Genomic DNA, 7,913 nt, shown 5'->3' with positions numbered 1-7,913 from the left:
TCGTTCTGACCCCATGTCCAGCTGTGACCACGCGTGGTGTCGGAGACACCTCTTGAGTTCTCCTCCTCTCCACACATATTGTCATTGTGAGACCGGCTTGAGGTGCAAGGACGTGGGGTCACCTTCCACTCTTATTGTCCATGTCCCTGCCCCACCCAAGATGGCTTTCAGCAACACTGCCAGCCCCAGTCCACAGATCCCGGAATTATGTAGGAAGGAGAGAGGGTGGGTTTTGTAAGTGATATCAGAGGCCAAGGGGGATGGGATGGTCCACAGTGATATGCAGCCACGGCCCGGCCGCCCCTTCCAGGCAGAAGGGCCAGAGTTTGGGGGCTGCCAAGGCACGTAACCAAGTGCCACACACCGGGCAGCTCTCAACATAGGCTGATTCTCCCAGTTCTGGAGGCCAGAGTCCGTGATCCAGCACTCTCGTCAGAGGCCCAAGGGGAGGGTCCTTCCTGCCCCCTCCAGCTCCTGGGGAACCAGGCATCTTGGGCTGGTGGTCACCTCACTCCGCTCCTACTGCCTGTCTTCTCATGGTCTCACCATGATATGGCTTCTCTTGTGTCCTCGTAAGGACACCACTCCAGTATGACCTGCTTCTAACTCAAGTAATGACATCTGCAGACCACCTATTTCCAAATAAGGTCACATCGGGAACTCCCAGGAGACATGCATTTGGGGGCCGCTGTTCAGCCCCTACACTGCTCCCCACACGGGCAGCAGCCCCTGGGTGTCTCAGTGTAGCATGTGTCCTGCCAGGGAGATGGCAAGACCAGGCAGTGTGGTGCAAGACCTGTACTCGTGGCCTTGGTCCTAGGAGGTGAGGCCAGCAGGGAACAAAATGACCAGGTGGTGCTGGGCTTTGTCCTTTGCGGAGAGCAAACCAGTGGCCAGGGAGGAGTGTTCTACCTGCAGCACGGGTGAGAACACACACCCTGGGCCCTGCAGGTAGCAGGGCCCGATGTCCTAGGACGAAGGAGGCCTCTAGTGAGACCTGTGGCAACAGGGACACACATGCTGCATCCCGGTGTTCAATTCCTGCTCCTCCTGTCCCCTGCATGGGGACTGGCACCTCTGAGTTTTCAGAGGGAGGAAGTATATGAAGCTTCAGCCACAGGGGCAGCGGTTTTCGTCCTCTGTCCTGGTTCCTGTGGCCTCCAGAAGGGGTTGTGGCAAGGCTGAGAGCCAGGTTGGGCTGAGGACTGATGGGGTGTGGCAAGGCTAAGCAGGTTAGATTCCAAGACAGGGCACGACACCCAAGTAAGGCTGGGTGCAGCAGCTCACGCCTGTAATCCCAGCACTTTCCGAAGCCAAGGTGGGCAGATCACTTGAGGCCAGGAGTTCAAGACCAGTCTGGCCAACGTGACAAAAATATGTCCCTACAAAAAACAAAAATTTGCCGGATGTGGTGGCGGGCACCTGTGGTCCCAGCTACTTGGGAGGCTGAGGCAGGAGAATCATTTGAACCCGGGAGGTGGAGGACAATCCACTGGCACCCGAACTCAACAGGCAACTGTCCCTTCAGCTCTGAGCACCTACTTGGGTGGAGGAAGGAGGTCCCAGGTGAGGGCACTGCTGGGGCCACAATGGGAGAGAATGAGAGATCAGGCCAGGGCTTTCCACTGTTGCCTCAGTTGCGGGTGCCTACACTGAGACAAGGACATAAGCCCCAGAAAACACACAACAGGAGTTGTACCCTGAACAAGAAGGCAGTCGTCCCCAGCCCCCTGGAGCTCACAGGAGCACTGAGGCCCTTGCCTGTGAGCCCAGATCCACCCTGACCCATTCCGCAGGGTGACTCACTCAGCCTGCCCGACCCCTGCTGACCAGTTCAAGGCTGGAGCCCTGTTTTCACCCCTTCTCTGTCTGCAATGCCGAAGAATTCAGCTGCAATTTGCTTTTTTTGTTGTTGTTGGAGAGTGGATCTCACTCTGTTGCCCAGGTTGGAGTGCAGTGGCTCAATCACAACTCACTGTAGCCTCCGCCTCCCAGGCTCAGGCATCCACCTACCTCAGCTTCCTGAGTAGCTGGGTCTATAGGCGTGAGCCACCACGCCTGGCCCACAATGTCCTTTTTTTTTCTGAGATGGAGTCTTGCTCTGTCACCCAGTCTGGAGTATACTGGTGTAATCTTGGCTCACTGCAACCTCCACCTCCTGGGTTCAAGTGATTCTCCTGCCTCAGTCTCCCAAATAGCTGAGGTACAGGTGTATGCCACCACGTCCGGCTAATTTTTGTATTTTTAGTAGAGACGGGGTTTCATCATGTTGGGCAGGCTGGTCTCGAACTCCTGACCTTAGGTGATCCACCCGCCTCGGCCTCCCAAGCTGCCGGGATTACAGGTATGAGCCACTGCGCCCGGTCCAGCAATTTACCGGGTTTTTTGTTTGTTTGTTTGTTTGTTTGTTTGTTTGTTTTTGAGACAGAGTGTGGCTCTGGCACCGAGGCTGGAGTGCAGTGGCATGATCTCGGCTCACTGCAACCTCTACCTCCCGGGTTCAAGCGATTCTCCTGTCTCAGCCTCTTGAGTAGCTGAGATTACAGGTGCGCACTACCATGCCCAGCTAATTTTTACTTTTAGTAGAGACGGGGTTTCCCCATGCTGGCCAGGCTGATCTCGAACTCCTTACCGCGTGATCCACCTGCTTCAGCCTCCGAAAGTGCTGGGATTACAGGCGTGGGCCACCGTGCCTGGCTGCAATTTAGTCTTTTTTTTTTTTTTTTTTTTTTTTTTTTAGATGGAGTCTTGCTCTGTCACCAGGCTGGAGTACAGTGGTGTGATCTCAGCTCACTGCAACCTCCACCACCTGGGGTCAAGCGATTCTCCTGCCTCAGCCTCCCGAGTAGCTGGGACTACAGGTGCCCGCTACCACACACAGCTAATTTTTGTATTTTTAGTAGAGATAGGGTTTCACCATGTTGGCCAGGATGGTCTCGATCTCTTGACCCCATGATCCACCCGCCTAGGCTTCCCAAAGTGCTGGGATTACAGGCGTGAGCCACTGCACCCGGTCAACAACTTACTCTTAAGTCCACTCTACCTCGTGGGTCTTCAGAGGCCCTGGATTGGTGTCTCATCTCTCAAGGTTTCACCCCACGTGGGAGTGGGCAGGAACTGGAAAAAGCCCCCCTGCCAGACCTCTGACACTCGCAGTGTACTCAGAGCTTCACCTCCCAGCCCAGACCTGCAAATTAAGCCAGAGGAGAATTTCAAACCTAGCCTGACCTCTTCACACTGAGTCCCAGGTGCCACAGCAGCACAGACCCAAATGCCTTAGCTCCTCTGCCGCCAGTGTCTGACATCACATCAATTTGCGTCCAGCAACCACTGAAGCCAGCAATGTGAGAAGCCCAGAGAGTACTTAAAACTCTCTCCAGCTCCTCTCCCTCCTTCCATCCCAGCCTGGCCCACTGCTGGGTGGCTGAGCCAGAAAGGGATGGGAGTGGAGAAGTGGTCTTCAGGCTGAGCTGCGTGGCGGAGACTGTTGCATTGTCTGCTCTGAGGAGCAGAAAAGGAGAGGGAGAGGCACAAATGGGGCGGGGCTGGCTTGGGGCCTTTATTTTGTAGGCTCACCACTGCCCTCTCCCTGTGAGAAGCAGCCGGAAGGGATTGTCCTTCCTGTGCTGCAGGAGGAGAAGCTGAGAAACTCAGCTATGAGACCTGACCAGACTAGCCCAGGACCACACCCAGACATACAGGCCAAAGCTGGGGTCCCTGAGAAGGCCTCTTGCCTCCTAGAGCTTCACTGCTTTCCCCTGCTAGAACACTTGAGGAAGCTTTGAGGCAACAAGAAGCAGACTGAATTCTGGCTTTCTGTAAGGACAGTTAGACTATGGCTGGACACAGTGTCTCACTCCTGTAATCCCAGCACTTTGGGCATGTTGCTTGAGCCCAAGAGTTCGAGACCAGCAGGGCAACATGGTGAAACCCTGTCTCTACAATAATACAAAAATTAGCCAGGCATGTTGGCACACGCCTATAGTCCTAGCTATGCAGGAGACTGAGGTGGGAGGATCGCTTGAGCCATGATCACACCATTGCACTCCAGCCTGGGCCACACAGCAAGACCCTGTCTCAAATTACATATATATTATATATATAATTTGATATATGTGTATATATAAATATAAAATATATATAATATATAATGTATATATAAATATATATATGCACACATATATTTGTAAGGCCAACTTTTCAGAGAAAACTAGGACCCCCATTATATAAATTAATCCCCGAGTTGCCTTTGCCCACCCAGGAACTTTTCCTTGACAGCCTTATAAAGCGAAGTGGACACAAATCAAATCTTGAGGCCCCCAACTTGCTGCCCCATCATACTGAGAGTAAACCCAGAATTGCAACTGAGCCAGGGTTCAAATTCCCTGGGGTTGACCATGGAATCTTAAGCCTTTCACTTGGCTTAAGGGATCCTGGATGGGCAGTTCCCCAACGCCCAGTCTGGCAGAACCCAATGCTAACCCTCCCAGGGGAGACTCCTTCCTCATACAGGTACTTTTTAAAGCATGAGGGCAAGCACATCATCAGAGGTAACTGGGCGCACCAGGAAACAACATTGCAAGAGAAACAATGAGCAATAGCGACAGATCATGCAGTCTTCCGGCACTGGAATTGTTAGCCAGACATCATAAAATAACTGTACTTACCAAATTTAGCGAAATAAGAAGTCATGGTGGGACAGCTGCAAAGAACAGGAAACTGTATAAAGTGATGTTGCCAATTTATTCTATCTGGTAAACCCAATAGAGTATCTGAAAATTACAAATACAAGCATCTAGGCTGGCTGCAATGGCTCATGCCTGTAATCCCAGCACTTTGGGAGGGATCAAGCAGAGGGATTGCTTGAGCCCAGGGGTTCGAGACCAGCCAGGGCAACAAAAAATACAAAAACTAGCTGGGTGTGGTGGCAAGTGCCTGTAGTCCCATCTACTCAGGAGGCTGAGATGGGAGGATCACTTGAGGCCAGGAGGCGGAGGTTGCAGTGAGCCAATATCAAGCCACTGGGTGACATAGTGAGACCCTGTCTCAAAAAAAGGTAAAATATGAGCTTGTAAGTTTAAAAGTAGATGGACTGGTTTAGTGGCAAATTATGCAACATGAAAGAGAGAATGCGGGAACCAAAAACTGGCTCAGCACTTTGGGAGGCCAAGGTGGCCAGATCACCTGAGGTCAGGAGTTCCAGACCAGCCTAGACAACATGGTGAAACCCCATCTCTAATAAAAATACAAATATTAGCCAGGCGTGGTGGCACTTGCCTGTAATCCCAGCTGTGTGGGAGGCTGAGGCAGAATCACTTGAACCCGGGAGGTAGAGGTTGCAGTAAGCCTAGATTGTGCCACTGCATTCCAGCCTGGGCAAAAGAGCAAGACTCTGTCTCAAAAAAAAAGGGGGGGGGGGGGTCATGATGGTGAAGTGCAAACAAAAGCAGAGAATTTGCCACCCACATTTTCATTTTCTCAGCCAAAACTGTGTGCCTCAAGCAGAAGAAACCCAGTACTAGATGGAACAATTTTTTTTTTTTGAATGACCAAAATCAAATCTTTATTTTTATAACTGTATAAATGTGATCCAAATGTGTCCACCACTAGTTTTTCAAAAAGAAACATGCTATAAATAAGCAAACTACATCTGCTCACTGATGTGTATGGACTCCCTAGATGTCTCATTGGGCTTAATTACAGACCACTCACAGTGGTAGATTTTTAGTGTAAAGTGTAGCATGATGTTAAGCCATTTTAGCTTTTGCACATACATGTTGCACTTCTGGCTGATAATGGAGAAAATTTGCAGCATTATACTGTTAAGCTAGGTTGCATCCATCCCTTTAAATGGCATCAATATCGATGTCGTCATCCTTGTTGTCCGACTTCACGGTTTCCACTTTCGGTACACTGGCAGTCTTCGAATATACCACCTCAATGTTCTCATTTTCATCATCTTCTTCACCACCAGACGATTCTTCCTCTGCTTCCTTCAACCATTTTATAAACGGTTCTGCTTTGACACGAATCTCTTTGGCAAGTTCTTTGGAGACATATTTCTTAGAGACCTTTTCCGACCAGCTGATGATGACCTCTTCTTCTAAAAGGTCTGCGTCGTACATCTCCTTCAAGATATGTGGAATCTTGAAGATAAGCTGAGCTTGATGCATTGCTACCACACACTCCAAACCATGAAGAAGGTACCGTTGAGCTTTTTTGTTTTTGTGACAAAATCGTAGGAAATGGCGCCTGTATTTCTTAATCTGTTCTCTAATCTTCTCATTAAAAAGAACTTCAGTCAGAACAAGAGGGCCCATGGCTTTTACATCCAGTCCTTCTGCTTCAGCAACAATTTCTTTGTCAGATGAATCAATAATACCCTCTTCTTTCTTTTTCTTCACAAAATCAAACAGGATATTGACCCGCTCCTCAATTGTTCTTTCCAAATCATCACTGAGTGTCAGAACTTTTGCATGGTCACTGATTTCATCCATTCGACGCCTTTGAGCTTCCTCAGTTGTATCTTCTCCCCAGTCATCATCCTCCTCTTCTTCCACTGTATGTGGAGGAGGACTAATTTCATTTGGTGGTGGTGGTGGTGATGGTGTCTCACTGCTGGATACGGAGCCATTTTCCTTGTCTTTGCCCTTTCTATTTTTCTTTTCCTTTTCTTTCTTCCCTGTACCACTGTCACTATTCTCAGGTGGGTTTTTGAGAATGAATGTGCAGAGTTTATGATGTGTGTCAAGCATGCCTCGATAGCCACAGGCTTTACAAGAATTACCTATTGTTTGCTTCCTTGGATTGACATGCAAATCTGTTTCAGGATTCTCACATTCAGGACAGAGAACAAATTTTTTAATGAATCCATCCAACATGTCTTGCAGCTTATTCACCTCATGAGATCCATTGACAATGTAACGGTCATTCTTAACATCAAACTGGGTCTGTGCTCCCAGCTCACAACCAAAATATTTGGTGGGATACGTTGGAGGCCGATTAAGCGCCTTTGCAACATCAACCGTGTTGACTATAACTGTCTTGATTCCATTTCCTTTGCCCTCGACCTTGGCAATCAGACGGGGCATCTTGTAGCGATAGAACTGGTCTGACACGCTGCGGTTGACATTGACAGACATTTTGGCTTATTAGTGGCTTTATCAATAAGATGAAGAGATCTTTGATTGCAACTTTTTGGTATCTTCTGTCTGGAGAAGAAGGGATGACATAAACGACTGCAAGAGTTCTCGGTCTCTGACATGAAAAAATTTTCGCCACTGAGGCTGTAAGCTTCTTGCTTGTATGCTATGTTTCCCCAATACAGGTACCAATGGCTGCGCAACAGCTCGTTTTCGTCAAATAAAGACATAAACCCAACGCTGCTCGCCCGGGACTGGGATGAAGAGAGGCGCGATTTAAACCCGAGTCCGAGTCCAAGGAAGCGGAGGCGAAGCGCAGCGAGGAGCGGCCGGGCCAGGTGCCGCCGCCGAGCAGCGGGGAGGGGCTGTCCCAGCGACGTCCGCGGTCCACACCCATCAGCGCCGGAGCCTGGCGACCTCTGGAATGTTCTCGCTCTGACTCTCTGACTTAGATGGAACAATTTGAGATGCAAGAAGGAATAATGAGCTAAAGAGGTCAATGAGCTAAAGAGGTCAATGTGCAGCTCACCTAAGTAGACATTGTCTGTTTGTAAATACGGTTTTATGGGAACCCAACCACACCCATTTGCTTACTGTCTGTAGTGGCAGAGTCGAGTAGAGTCTTCCCTTGGTATCCACGGGGATTGGTTCCAGGACCCCCAGGGGTACCAAAATCCACAGATGCTCAAGTGCCTGATATAAAATGGCACAGCATATAATCTACGCACATCCTCCTGTATACTTTTTTATTTTTATTTTTTTTTTGAGATG

The 7,913-nt window shown here is 49.6% G+C and overlaps 1 pseudogene across 1 annotated transcript; it reads right to left on the bottom strand.

Annotated features, from left to right (window-relative positions):
- Positions 1-5,721: 5,721 nt before the first annotated feature.
- Positions 5,722-7,583, bottom strand: LOC104667050 (annotated as a pseudogene). The gene has a single exon (XR_004058400.1). The product of XR_004058400.1 is annotated as a eukaryotic translation initiation factor 5 pseudogene (transcript).
- Positions 7,584-7,913: the final 330 nt, after the last annotated feature.

Source organism: Rhinopithecus roxellana, chromosome 7 (genome assembly GCF_007565055.1).
Source record: "Rhinopithecus roxellana isolate Shanxi Qingling chromosome 7, ASM756505v1, whole genome shotgun sequence".
NCBI classification, from domain to species: domain Eukaryota; kingdom Metazoa; phylum Chordata; class Mammalia; order Primates; family Cercopithecidae; genus Rhinopithecus; species Rhinopithecus roxellana.
The sequence above is the reverse complement of the archived record's forward strand: the minus strand, read 5'-3'. Positions and strand labels throughout refer to the sequence as shown.